Below are 16513 nucleotides of genomic sequence, written 5' to 3'. Positions count from 1 at the left end.
TTTAAACAACAAGGTGGCTATGTCAAAATTCGCGCCAATCTTTCTTATTACCAGCTGCAACAAGTGTTCAAGTATGTGGTAATATGTTTATTACCTGAGAACTGTCTTGAATTATTTCCCTGCCCTTTGCCTTTCTTGGAAATAACATGTATATTTAAAACATTTCACTGTAATCTTTATTTCTGAGTTTACCTAATAACATTTAGCATTGCTATGTTACAAATATGTACTATTGGCTAAACACAATTATGTATAGCCTTGATCCTTACAGGGGCTTTGGGTTGTTGTTGACGCTATATCCCGCATCAGGATCGTCAATGAAGCTACTTGTCAATTTATGACCCGTTTGCCCTACCATTTCAGTTATTTATTTATTTATTTTAAGTTTAAAAATAACTTAATTCGAAAACTATCTACGTTTCAAATCTTTGTACTTGTCATTTCCATTTTGATTGTCTAATTTAAAGTTTTATAGTCTTTACACTACTCTAGATTTGCTGATTATTTACTGACATTAGTGGTCATCCACAGGATCTTATTGTTGAATCAATGATCATGAGATGATGATGAGAATAAACATAATAATGATGATAATTGATTATAATATATATATATATATATTGGTTTAAGATGGATATTTCCACACCATGATTTGATTCTATGAATATTTGTGAACTTACAAGCTCAATTACATTCTTTCTCCATGCTAATTTGCATACCTGATATCAATCATTCACTTCAGATTGAATTGGACTTGGACTTAGATTTGGATGTTTAATCATAATAAGATAGGTATTTTACTTAACTTCCGGTGTCAATACTATTGAATTGATTTATATTTTAAGTATTGAAAACCGAATTGATCGATCACTTATTCCACCACCCGAAGCTAGAAGTCTAGACTGCAGCTGTACATGTATGCTCTGTTATTTTTAAACTGGCTTATGAGATTACATGTTTCAAATATGAAACTAGAAGTTGTTTCATTCATCTTCTTTTTAAAGATAATAAACCATCCCTACCTAATTATCAAGCTCTCGCTATATGATGACTATTTCAATCTACATACCTAATTCATTACAAAAAAATTATACTCATTATAATAAAATTTAGATGCAAGCTCTTTGTTCTATTATTGATTTATTTTGTAGTTTGCAGGTAGAGCAAATAATGATGCACTTGAGAATGGAATAGTTGTCGAGTACAGAAGACAACAAAGATGATAATCTCGTTTACCAGTCAGTTCTATTCGATCGACGTATATATATTACTTAATTGTTTTGTCTTTAAGTATACAAATTTGTCTTTTAGTCTAATTATTTTTTTAAAACATTATAACATCAATACAAACTTGTAATATATATGATTTTATAAAATAATATTGTTTAGTTATTTAATTTTAAAATAAATAAAAAATTAAAATTTCAGATAAAATAGTCAAAAGAAACTAAAAATAAATTTTAAAATAAAATAGACTTTTGGCAATGCTCAAATGAATGTTACCGACGCTTAAATAAGCGTTGCTAAAACATATGCCCACCCTGCTTTTGGTGACATAAGAATAAGGGTCGGTGATCTTTTTGGCGACGCTTTTAAGGGTTGGCAGAAGTCTTTTTAAGCGTCGCCGAAAGTTCTTTTTGTTGTAGTGGTAATATAAACTTCTTCTTTCATTTTTTTTAAATGTTCCTAATTTATATATTTATAATTGTATTTACTAAATTAATAAAAATAAATAAAACAATATATATATATATATATATATACATATTTATATATATATTTTATATATATATATATATGATATACTATTAAAATAGTCCTAATAAAATATATGATCATTGTGCCTTTCAAAAATTGAAAATATTTATTTATATATAAACAAAAAATACGAAAATATATTTCTTCATTTTTTCTACCCTTTCTCTTATGAACATTAGGAGGTAAAATTAAAGACAATGTCACCCAGGGATTTCAAAAATTCTCTTCCACTTAATTATTTAATGTCCTTTCCATACACCTTCTTGAACGCTATTCTATTATACCAAATTGAGTTAAAATTTTCTAGATTACCACCATAATGGTATATATCACAAACATCGTGTGCACAAGGTATACATGTGAATTTCCATATTCTATATGTGCAACTTCTTTTTCTAATATTTATGACATGTCTGTGTATTCCTTTAATTATCACATATCAGAATTCTCCGTCAAACTTCAATGTGCACCTATGATACATTATTTTTCAAGTTCGAGTTTCTACATTGCTATAGGAGAAATGTCTCCAATCCAAATTCATGTCCTTTTTTTTGAAGAGACAAACCTTTCTCATTATCATCATTCGGATGTGTTCCAACATGTTAATGATAGACATTTATCTACTTGGTAATATCCATGAATTAAATGTTTAACAAATGTTGTTGTCTACCATCTCACACTTTGGATTCTGTTTGAGGTATGCCTTTGACCATCTTCTCATCAATAATTCGGATCGCCGATGTACCAACTCCTTGTTTGGTTTGTTCGAGTAATCTTAAATTGGCATCAAATTGTTCAGGATAGGTGGATCGAGCACACCTCTAAAACAAAGATTTCAAGTCTTCACCCATATTTCCTCCTTTATCCCAATTTGTATACCAATGGCGGCAAAAAATGCATGATCTGCATTTGGTAATAATTCAGAAACTACTCTTATTAATCCCTAATAAAATGAAATCAAATAATCCAACAACTATCCTTAAAAACAATATAATTAAATTTACAAATCATATTACACATTGAAATCAAATTGTAATTTAAAAACTTACATTTTCCATGTCTGAAATGATGTTAATGTTATTTCCTTCTTCTAAATGTATATCCTCAATTAGATGTTTGGAAAACCATTCCCAACTTGTTCGAGTCTCTCCTCCCACCACAACCCATGCAATCGTCAATATGTGATCATTTGCATCTTGAAAAATAAAAGAAAGTAATTCCCCTTTAAATGCAGTCATCAAAAAGTATCCATCAATCCTAATTTTTGGTCTACAAATATTTATCCCACCACTCTTATATTCCTCAAAACACACATACATTCTATGAAATTTTGTTTTACCCGTGATTTCATCTTTGATCGTTTTAAGAATAAAAGTTTCATTATTCCTTGATTTTAATTTTTCCAAATAGTTTTATAACTCACTAAACTCTTTCTCAATGTCACATTCAATTTCGGCCAAAATTATTCTTTTGTGTTTATTCATAAAATAAAAACTCAAATTACAATTTAAATCCTCCCTATAAAGTTGTTAAAGAGTTTTTTTGGAAATGTCTCTTTGAGTTAAAATTCTATTACGAAATTTCATCTTAACATACTTTGCTGAGACCAACATGTTCTTGTTATCAGAATAGCAATGGTGCTCGTGATTATGATTATTTACTATTCAATTTTTTTTCTTTTCTATTTTGTCTTTGTTTGCAAAAAAATATCAAGAACATCTTTTTTGTTTCATTTCACCCTCATTCTATAAGAGTCTTATTTTACTTTAATTACATGAATAATTTGTAATATCATCTTTTATTACTTATTTTGATTCAAACACCATGCCTACAATGAACGTCCCGACACCCTGAACAGAAGGTTTGAATTTTAAATAATAAGACTGTAATCACTTTACTTGATGAGATATTATATCATCATCAACCCCCTCATAACCACTTTTTTATTATCACTCCATAAATAACTCTTGGGGTCACTTTAATCAAAATATTCAGAAACTTCATCTTCATATTTTTTTATCATCTATATCACTAGTAAAATTTGACTCAACTTCAACTTCAACTTCCTGTTCATAAGTAGGGTCATCTTTTCATCCTCATCTTCAACTATAAATTCACTTTCAACATCACATTGATCCTTAAGATTGATGTTTGTCTCAATTTTAATATCTTCTTTAAAATATTTTTCTTCTTATTTTTCAACTTCCACATTTTTAACATGCATCTTTATAACTTGTAGAGGTATAGGAAGAAGACATGATTGAATTACATAGTATTGAAGTATATAATCATATTTTACATTCAGATAAATATCAACCTCAAATACATCTCAAATAGATTTAATAAATATAACAAATGTTAATCATTGTTAAAAGCCATTAATTGTTGATTTGGTGGACGATACCAAAACTCAAATTTTCTTTATCCCTGTATCCGAGAGAGCCCACAAAGTGCACTAAATTCCATAAGAAAAAATAAATCAAGATCTTTAATGGGTATGATATATTTTCTTTACCATAGTGTACAACTCAAAAAATCTGCAAAACATTAATAAAAATATATTATTAAACTAACCAAAGTTACAAGTGTTAATGCAAATGAATTTAAAGAAAATATTAATGATCTGGAATTTGAGAGAGTTTCTCCGGAGTAAAGATTGTATATTTATAATAACGATCTTTAGAACTTTCAACTAAAAATTTCTTCATTTTTTCTAATATGTCGTATTTCACTAAGTAAGTTTTTCAAACATTTTAATCAAAATGTGCATAATCAAAGTTAGTTTTAAGTGGAGTAAATATTCATTATCACACATAAGTAAAAGTTTTAATTTAAACACTTAAAAGGAAAACAATTTACTACAATTTACTACCGAAGTTGGAAAATTTTGGAAACATTGGGGAATTTACTTTTCCAGAAAAATGGAAATATTTATTTGATATTTGAAAACTTTTTCTTGTGTCTATTGAAATGCACAAACACTCTCCTATTTGAATTGTGATTACAAGAAACATGATGCAGTAGATTATCTTGATGAACAATTGAGACAATAAAATAAGACCTAATCAATTTCATGCAATAATTAAGACATGATTCTTCTATGCTCATTAATAATATACAATGATATACATGTCTTAAATTATTCTAATGATATCAAAAAATAACTTACAATAATATACATTATCCATTGATATTACAAACAGGAAATAAAAACAAAATATAAATGATAGACAAAAATCTGAAAGAACTTATTGTAATATTCTTTGTAATTGTGTTTTTCTTCTTGATTAAAATCTAGGTAAAATAAAATTCATTATGTCCATAAGATATATAAAATAATTTACTATAATATTAGTATTGTTCATCAAACAAAATTCAGTGGAGTTTCATAGATACTCAAACAAAGAATATAATTTCAAGAAAATGACTATATATATAAAATTGAGAACAAAATAAAGTGTCAAGGTTACTTTTCTAGATGATGAGACCATTGTATATTTCAAATCAACCTAAAAAAGGAATAAATAGAATATCCCTAATCTAAACCCTAAATCCATCCTATCTTAATCTAACCATAAATCAAATTAAACAATATTATCAAACAAAGAATTTAAACATAAATCAAACCAATCTAAACCTAAATCAAACGAAAATCTAAATACATGAATCATTGATGGTGTGATGAAAATTTTCTTGGAGATGGATTAAAGAAACAGATGAATAAAGAAAAAATGAACTTAAGAAGAATATGCCTTGGATAAAGGAAAGAACCTGTTGAAAAATAATGATGTTATTGACATGTATAAATTAACTTAAAACATTTTAATTACACGTCAATTAAAATAGACGGATCTAACGTCTTTTAGTAAAGAGCCCAAATGACCAAAACTTTTATAATTCGAATCTCATATGACTCAAATCAAAGTTTGAACACTAATGGTAATTGGGTATTGTTTTGAATGTTTAGAATTTAGAGAATATTTTAATTATGATATATGTTTTGGATTATAAATGATTTTGTTTTCAATTTTGATTTAAGATATCAAGGTTAGTAAACATGTTTGCCTCATCTCTTACTCTTCTGGTGTCGGGGTTATTAAACATATCGACAACCTCTATTTCTCTTATGACTATGACTTTCATTATTATCTAAATCATTTTTATTATATGTAATATGTTTATGTATATGTATCATTATATTTCTTTACTTATAATGAAATTAAATTATCATTTCCACGTTTAAAATTAGGGTAAATGTAAATTATCTTAACCCAAACTAAAATAAATTTTCTTAAGATTTTAGAAAAATAAGTTTGAAATTTTTGTTTACAATTTTATAAAATTTATTGTAAAAATTAGCTATCAAAGATAATAAAAAAATGTAAATAAATTAATTCCCAAACAACTATTTACAACTTCAATGAGTCACTAATATTAATGAAAACAATTTTTTTTTTATTAAATTAATATTTTTTATTAATATGTTTAATGTCATTAATTAATAATAAATCAAATAAATTATTAATGTTTTTTAAATTAAATCATCACATAAGGTTACTTGTCATTTTTATTTTGTTAATCAATTATAAAACAAAATTACCTATTCATTATACAATGTCATGAATTCTCCATTCATTATTAAGTTATAATTTATTAAATTTAAAAAAATGTAAAAAAGAATATCCATTATTTTAAGTAAGAACACACATGTTTTATTGGACACATAATTATGGTTTTCTTAATATGGAAAAAAAATATTATTTGACTTTATTTTATAATACAATGAAATTTATTTATATAATTGAAATTTAAAGAATTATTATAATAAGATTAATATATATAATAACATAAATTTTATTTAATATATATATATATATATATATATATATATATATTGTGTGTGGTGTGAGCTTGATTACAATCTATTCATAATAAATTGTTTTATAATTTATTTATTATTCTTAATATTATAAATTACTAAAATTTAATTTTGATAATTTAATGATACATAAATTTAATATATATATAGTAAAAATAATATTTTATTTTTAAAAATATAAATTTAATAAAAAAACTGATATATTTAAATGTTGTGTTAAGTTGTGATGTGTTATTTTTATAAATTTCATTCTTGATATAATTTCTATCATGGTCAAGACACTGTCATTATTTGTCTCTTGTGCGTGTTATAAAAGATAATATATTTTTTATTTAATCATTATTTTTTTATATTTTCAGTTCACTCTTTTATAATATTGTAGACACCCTATTTTTACCCCTATTTATTATTAAAATTTGGACTTATAAAATAAAAATAGTATAAACCAAATAAACTTAAAATGAATATTAATTTTATAGTTTATCATGCTTTGTGTTTTTTATTTTGCAAAAAAAAGAGATCACATGTCCAAATGGAGCCTAGGACTTCAACCAAGAGTAATGTGTTATTTCCTTTTGGATAATGTTTGATTCTCCCAATCCAGATATGGATTTTTTTTAGACCATATATGTGGATAAAAAAGGGAATATAAAAGAAGAGAAGTGTTTTGGATAAGGTGATTTCTCTACTCTATCAATAGCCATACGTCTCACATTTACTTGTGGCTCTAGACATGAAACACGGGCATAAACGGACCCAAGAATTAAAGTTGGGGTTGGCTAAAATTTAATGTAATAAATTGTATATATATATATATTAAAAATATTATAATATTTAAATAAGTTTGGTAATAAAATCATCATCTATTTTATTGTGATGTTCCATCTTCACCTCCTACATTGTTAAAAATGCTCGCTCAATAGTAGTGGTAAAAACATACAATATTAAATCAAGATGAATCAATTTAATTAACATAACATAAATTTTTAATCACCCACTCTCGGCTAATTGTTGACACAACTCAAGAATTGTAGAAACCTTTAAATTCAGCATCATCAAGTTTATAATGTACCAATTCATATTTCAAAGTTAATAATGTGTTGATCTTAAAACCTTTAAGGTAACATTTGGTTGCAAGTTTGTAAATATCATCGCTATTGAATGAGTCGATGATTTGTTTTGGTCTAAAAAATTACTAATAGATGAATTTTGGATTATAGAGACCGTAGGTGTATGTGGAGGGACTTTACTAGTTTGACAATTTATCTTCTTAAAGATTAAGTATTTTATCGAACAATTGAATATAAGGTTCAAAAAACATACAAAAAAAAAAAAGTAGATGAAAAAATTAAGTAATTCTAATATGATAGATTCTCAAAATTCTATATTATCAATCAGTTATAAATATCATATACATAATTAAATTAACGATTATACCAATAAAGAACATGAACATTATGAAGCGAATTAAAATAATACCATTAAAGACAAAGATATTTTACCTATTCTGAAATTAGAAAAATAAATATGATAATTTTGTTGAAATAATTAGAGAATGTAGAATTAGTAGAATGAAAATCTAAGATATGATAAACTAGAAAGATTTAAGATATATGAAAGGATGTATATATTGTTAATATACATGGAAATGTTATATTTTTTAATTTATTTTATAATATATATTATATATATTTTTGAATTTAAATAAATTTAAGATTAATGAATTTTTTTTTCAGGGGTGGGCTTAAGTCTTAAGACCACCTCAGCTCTAGGCTAGATTTGTCTTTGAGCACGGGTACAAGGAATAATATATGAGTGGTCTCTTCAATTTTTTGGACGACACACTCACAGATAATGATAAAGAGTGATCAGTCATGTTTCTTTCAGATCTATTTTCAATTGTTTCACTAGTGATACGATGCATTATGAAGTTAGGTACTAATTCTCTTCATTTCCATTACATTTTTCGATGATTCAAAACCTAGATCTATAATTATAAGCAATTCATTAATAAATAGAAAACTTGTTATTTATTTGATTTATCTATGACTATTATTTGTCAAGTAAAAAAAATTGATAGTTGTTTACTAATATCTATTTCGTTTGGTCTTCTTTTTGCTTTACTCACTCTATTTAAGTATAATTTTTTGGGATTAAGTTGGAGATGACCTGTGACTAAAATATCTCACCAAGTTGGTCTAATCGTAGATTTATCATTGTCAAAGACGGTTTAAGCTTTGTTTGTGCTTTACATTCAATTTCATTTTATTATTTTCACTAAAATATAGATAAATAAATAATTAACATATATATATATATTTGTGTATGTATGAGATAATAAACCGTTATTATATACATATAATCATATATAATATATATATATTATGTGTATAAAATGAATACATACGACATAATATAGGATTAATAACAACTATAAAATATATATAGAGGCAGGCATGGTGAACTATGAACCTAACTGGCGTGGGTAATTTCAACTTACCATTTCTTTCATTTTTAAACGTTCCTAATTTATATATCTATACATTTATTTACTTTTTTAATAAAAACAAAGAAAACAAAATATATATATATTAATATATATATATATATATTCATGTGATATACAAACTAAAAGTGTCCTAATAAAATATATCATCATCATTATGTCTTTCAATAATTCAAAATGTTTATTTTTTTTAAATAAAAAATACAAAAATATATTTCTTAATTTTATCTATCCATTCAGTTTTGAACATTAGAAGGTAAAATCAAAGCCCATCAGTCAGAATAGGGTTTCCAAAACTCATTTCTAGTTAATTGTTTAATGACATTTCCCTACGCCTTCTTGATCACTATTCTCTTATACAAATTCGAGATATAATCTTGAAGATTTCCTAAATAATGATATATAGCAAGAACACCGTGTGCATAAGGTATGCATGTGAGTTGCCATAGTCCACATATGTGTTGTGACTCTAATATTACCGATATTATTACCGATATTGCGGAGTTGGACTATGACTGAAATAGAAATGGTTATATCTTTTAGGGGCTATTTTATAATTTGTTAATCTATAAATAAGGTTAGAATTGTCAAGGTGAGAGTATTGTATTTTTGTTATTATAATATCTAGACTTTCTCTTTATAATTACCAGAGCCGTCGCTCTGGGTAACCCTTAGGGGTGAGCATAATATGGGTTTACCCAAACCCAAAATATTAATTTGGGTTGGTTAATATGGGTTGGGTTGAGTATGGGTTGGGTTGAGTATGGGTTGAGTTTAATTTGGGTTGGGTTAGGGTTACCCAAATTACCCAAATTATATAAATTTAGTTTAATTCTCTATTATTAATCCAATATAAACTAATCATCTTCCAACTTTAAGTCGAACACGTTTTTGACATTTTAACATATTTTTCATACGTTTAACACGTTTTGCACACATCTAACACGTTTCTAATATTTGTAACACGTTTCACTTATAACGTGTTTTTCACACGTTTTTCACACGTTTAACACGTTTTTCACACGTTTTCACATTTTTGACACGTTTTCACGTTTTTGACACGTTTAACAAGTTTTCACGTTTTTGACACGTTTAACAAATTTTCACACTAATAACACGTTTTTCACGTTTTTGTCACGTTGAACACGTTTTTGACATGTTTAATACGTTTAACGCGTTTTTGACAGGTTTAACGTGTTTTTGACAAGTTTAACACGTTTTTTACGTTTTTGGCACGTTTAACACGTTTTTAACATATTTAACATGTTTTTGATAAGTTTAACACGATTTTCACGTTTTTGGCACGTTTAACACGTTTTAAACATATTTAACACATTTTTGATAAGTTTAACACAATTTTCACGTTTTTGGCACGTTTAACACGTTTTTGACATTTTAACACGTTTTTTATATGTTTAACACGTTTTTCACACGTTTAACACATTTTTAATATTTTATCACGATTTCACCCTTAAAACATTTTTCCACACGTTTAACACGTTTTTGACATGTTTAATACGTTTAACGCGTTTTTGATAAATACAACACGTTTTTTTACGTTTTTGGCACGTTTAACACGTTTTTAACATAACTAACACGTTAACACATATTTGATAAGTTTAACACGATTTTCACGTTTTTGGCACGTTTAACATGTTTTTAACATTTTAACACGTTTTTGATATGTTTAACACGTTTTCACACGTTTTTCACACGTTTAATACGTGTTTCACACATTTAATATGTTTTTCACGTTTTTGGCATGTTAAACACGTTTTTGAAATATTTGACACGTTTTCACACATTAACACGTTTTTCACATTTTGGTATGTTTAACACGTTTTTGACATTTTAACACGTTTTACACATTTAACATATTTTTGACATGTTTAACATATTTTTTTGCACGTTAACACATTTTTGATAAGTTTTAACACGTTTTTATCACGTTTTTGTCACGTTTAACATGTTTTTGGCATTTTTGACACGTTTAATATGTTTTTCACACGTTTGACATTAAACGTGTGAAACGTATTAAACGTGTCAAAAATGTGAAAAACATGTTAAACGTATCAAAAACGTGTTAAACGTATCAAAATGTGCCAAAAACGAGGAAAACGTGTTAAACGTGCCAAAAACGTGGAATATGTGTCAAAACGTGTTAAACACGTCAAAAACATAAAAAAATGTGTGAAAACATGTTAAACATGTTACAAACGTGTTAAAAATGTTACAAACGTGTTAAACGTGTTAATAATGTGAAAAACGTGAAAAACATGTTAAACATGTCAAAATGTGTTAAACGTGCCAAAAACGTGAAAAATGTGTCAAAATGTGTTAAATGTGTCGAAAACGTGAAAAACGTGTCAAAAACGTGTTAAACGTGTCAAAACGTGTTAAACGTGCCAAAAATGTGAAAAACGTGTGAAACTTGTCAATAATGTGAAAAACGTATTAAACGTGTCGAAAACGTGTTAAACGTGTTAAAAACGTGGAAAACGTGTAAAACGTGTTAAACGTATTAAAACGTGACAAAAACGTGAAAAACGTGTGAAACGTGTCAAAAATGTGAAAAATATGTTAAACGCGTCAAAACGTGTTAAAACGTGTTAAACGTGCCATAAATGTGTCAAAATGTGTTAAACGTGTCGAAAATGTGAAAAAACGTGTCAAAACGTGTCAAACGTGTCAAAAACGTGTTAAACGTGTTAAAAACGTGTTAAAATGCCAAAAATATGAAAAACGTGTTCAACGTGTAAAAAATGTATTAAACGTGCCAAAAACGTGTTAAATGTGTCAAAAACGTAGAAAACGTGTTAAACGTGTTAAAACGTGCCAAAAACGTGTGAAACGTGTCAAAAATGTGAAAAATATGTTAAACGTGTCAAAACGTGTTAAACATGTTAAAACGTGTTAAACGTGCCAAAAATGTGTCAAAATGTGTTAAACGTGTCGAAAACGTGAAAAAACGTGTCAAAACGTGTAAAAAACGTGTTAAACGTGTTAAACATGCTAAAAACATGAAAAACGTGTTCAACGTGTAAAAAATGTGTTAAACGTGCCAAAATCGTGTTAAATGTGTGAAAAACGTGTTAAAGGTGTGAAAAACGTATTAAAAATGTCAAAAACATGAGTTACGTGTTAAACGAATAAAAATATATTAAATGAGTCAAATACATGTTAAATAAAAAAATAAAAATAAAATAATTTGGGTTAACCAACCCATACTCAACCCAACCCATACCCAACCCATATTAGTAAATAATATGGGTTGAATTATGGGTTGGGTAAATTTAATTTGGGTTGAATATGGGTTGGGTAATACGGGTTGGGTTTACCCGTTTGCTCACCCTTAGTAACCCTAACCCTATATTCTTAATTTCTATTCAATTTATTCTTCTATTCAATCTGTTCTTTTATCAATCTATTCTTTTATTCAATTTTTCATCTATTCATTATGTTATTCTCTTTTCTATTCTACGAAACTATTATTGTGGGATTTATATCGTGATTGACAAGGTGATCACGACAAGTGGTATTCGAGCTTACGATCCTTGGACTTCCGCTGAGAATGGTGAATTCACGTAACAAAAGTAATGAAGAGATGATCCAGAATCTGACTGAACGCATCGAGACGATGGAATCACAAATGAATGTTAAGTTCCAGTTACTATAGCTAGAGAATCTCAAAACTAGTCAGAATATTGAAGAAAAGCAAATTAAAATTGCTCGTCACTTGGAGATTACGTAGAAAGATAGCGCTGAGAAGTATGAATCTATAATAAGACTTCTGGAATCCAAGAATTCGAACACAAATAATAAATCAACCAAAGACAAAGGAGGATGTTCAAATACACCCCCACTATAGCCGAGATCTGGACATGGAACAACTCCTTATGAGAGAGATGGTATTTACAGAAGGCCAAACAAATAGACGGTCAGACAAAATTTTGAAACAACTAAGACTCCTATTAGTAATCGAAATCAAACTACATGTCCTAATTCGACACGGACATCATGAGGTATTTCAATTAAGAAACCACGGATGGATCTGGACAAATTTCATGGTTCAAACCCTAGGGGATGGATCAGAAGAGTCAATAAATTTTTCGATCAATTCACCATGCCTGAAGAAGAAAAGGTAAGCTACGTTTCTTATTTTCTTTATGGTGAGGTTGATGTGTGGTTTTGTGATTATCTGATAGATTATCCATTACCAAATTGGGACAAATTCTCTGAAGAGGTGTTATTAGAATTTCAAAAAGAGGGACACCAAGATGTGATAATAGAATTTAATCAGTTGAGACAGACATGAACATTGAAAGACTATATCTATCAATGGCGAGAGCTAAGAGCATTGGTTGCAACTAAATGCCTTCTACAGAACGACGAATACTATATGAAGACTTTCATGGGATGCTTACGACCTGAATTGAAAGAGGTTTTAAAGATGGCAGGACCAGTGACATTAGATCGGGCAATAAAGTTGGTTAGGATGAAGGACGAGTTCCTGGAATCTCTTGGTAAAGAAAAGAAATTGTTCACCAAATTGCCAACTCATACCTCAAATGTAACACAACCAAAACCTCCATGGAGTAATAGCCAACAAGGTACGTTTAGACCAATTATTAACTAAAATACCCGCTAGAGATCTCACGTTTGCAGAAATAAGAGAAAAATGTGCTAAAAGTATTTGTTTCAAGTGTGATAGGAAATATTCCAAAGATCATGTTTGCCTCAATTTTCATCAACTATTAAATATTGAAGCAATGGAAGACGAGATAGAGGACTAGTTTAAAGTTAAAGAGGAGTTCAAAGTCGAATATATCTATGATGACGAAAATTACTATCTTAAGGCTAAAGAGGAGGCCAAAGTCGAAAGGGTTAACGATGGGGGTTCGATTTCAATGCACGCTCTTAATGGTTGTGTTAATAATGCTACGCTCAAGATTATTGGACATCTCAGAAAAAGGAAAATCACTATATTAATCGATAGGGGTATTATGCATTCGTTTATTGATGAGGGTACTACATCTCAGTTGGGTTGTGTTCTTAAGAAAACAATGCCTATGGAGGTGACTATTGCAGGCGGAGTCAGAATATTTAGTCGATTCTTATGCACGAATTAGGCTTAGAAAATGCAGATTCATGTTTTTCTACTAGAGTTTTGAACGATCAAGTTAGAAGGTTGTGATATGGTTTTGGGAGTTGATTGGATGACTAAATATAGACCAGTGAGCCTTGATTTCGAGGAAAGAGTTATGAAATCTAGGTTACCCAGCGAGAAGATTTGATTGTCTTGTAATAAGGAGGGCAGTTCCTTTTATTTAATGACAGGGGACAACGTAGCTCATAATGTGAAGAAGGGTTACGATTGTTTTGGTGGTAAACTATTTTTTATGAATGCTGAGCCTACAACTCTATTATTGGCACACAAATTCCTGAATTCTGTAAACATGAAGTTCTTAAGGGGAAAGGGATGTTGTGACTCTAATATTCACAACAATAAGGATTCTATTACCGATATTGTTGAGTTGGACTAGGGCTGAAATAGAAGTGGTTATATCTTTTAGGGCTATTTTATAATTTGTTAGTCTATAAATAAGGTTAGAATTGTCAAGGAGAGGGTATTGTATTTTTGGTATTCTAATTGCTAGACTTTCTCTTTCTAATTATTAGAGTCGTCGCTCTTGGTAACCTTAACCCTAGACTCCCAATTTCTATTCAATCTTGTTGGGCCAAATTATTTTGACTAAGGGTCAAAGTATTCTGACTAATGGAATTTTGATGATGAGTTGGTATAAAAATTAAACTAACCCGTCTAATTGTTTTTGGTGCAGGTGTATCGAAAACATATTATATTAGACTAAGTCTGAATAAAGTTCATTAGACATATTAGCTATCAGACGCATTGAGTTACACGTGCAGTCTAACAGGCATAGTTAGATGTGCAGTCTAACAGATACGTAGTTAGACGTGCAGTCTAACAGGCGTAGTTAGACGTGCAGTCTAACAGATATGTAGTTAGATGTGCAGTCTAACAGATACCTAGTTAGACGTGCAGTCTAACTAATACGTTGTTAGACGTTCATTCTAACAGATACGGAGTTATACGTGCAATCTAACAGATACGTAGTTAGACGTGCAGTCTAACAGATACGTAGTTAGACGTGCAGTCTAACAGATACGTAGTTAGACGTGCAGTCTAACAGATACGTAGTTAGACGTGCATTCTAATAGATATGTAGTTAGACGTGCAGTCTAACAGATACGTAGTTAGACGTGCAGTCTAACAGATATGTAGTGAGATGTGCAGTCTAACAGATACGTAGTTATACGTGTAGTCTAACAGGCCTAGTTAGACATACAGTCTAACAGGCGTAGTAGGAAGTACAGTCTAACAGATACGTAGTTAGACGTGCAGTCTAACAGGAATAGTTAGACGTGTAGTCTAACAGATAGTAGTTAGACGTGCAGTATAATAGATACGTAGTTAGACGTGTAGTCTAACAGGCGTAGTTAGACGTGCAGTTTTACAGATATGTAGTTATACGTGCAGTCTAACAGATACGTAGTTAGACGTGCAGTCTAACAAATACGTAGTTAGACGTGCAGTCTAACAAATACAAAGTTAGACGTGCAGTCTAATAAGCGAAGTTAGACGTGTAGTCTAACAAATGAGAGTTAGACGTGTAGTCTAACTCCTTCAAATTAGTCTAAAGAGAAACGTAGTTAGACGTGTCGTCTAACAGATTAGTTTGAAGGGAACCGTAATTAGACGTGTCGTCTAATCCCATTAGACTAGGTGGTCTAATGGATCCTGCTATTAAACGGGAGCGTCTAACTTCATTAGACTTGTCAGTCTAATTGAAAAATGTCTAATTCCATGCTTAAGCAGTTGCTTGAAGCTAACATCCGTCTACCCACGATCAACTAGCTGTATGCTATTCCTGCTCCACTATTCCGTGCAGATCAATACAACAACCAGTTACATCCAATGAATTAATGCCACGTAAGAAAATATTCTTCTCACTACTTGTTTCTTGCAGGAATATCCTAGAAAAATATTTGGCGCAATACCAGATTGGTACGGCCACGATCATGGTGCTCAGAGTCTGTTGTACCTATGTACTATGGAGGTGTTCTAATAGGTGCTTGCCACGTGTCATTATAGAAGATTCGACCGTTGGTACCTGCTCTGTATTTAAGGATCCTCAAGGATAACGGACGAAGCGCCGGACATAGAAGCGAACATACAAGCTGATACACTAACTACAAAAGTTACAATCTCACGAATTGCTTTCTTGCTTTACTGTGTGTACATCAAGAGAGAGATACAATATGAGTATTGTCTAGCTGAGTGATATTCT

This window comes from Impatiens glandulifera, chromosome 7 (assembly GCF_907164915.1).
Source record: "Impatiens glandulifera chromosome 7, dImpGla2.1, whole genome shotgun sequence".
In the NCBI taxonomy this organism is placed as follows: domain Eukaryota; kingdom Viridiplantae; phylum Streptophyta; class Magnoliopsida; order Ericales; family Balsaminaceae; genus Impatiens; species Impatiens glandulifera.
Note: the sequence above shows the minus strand (reverse complement) of the source record.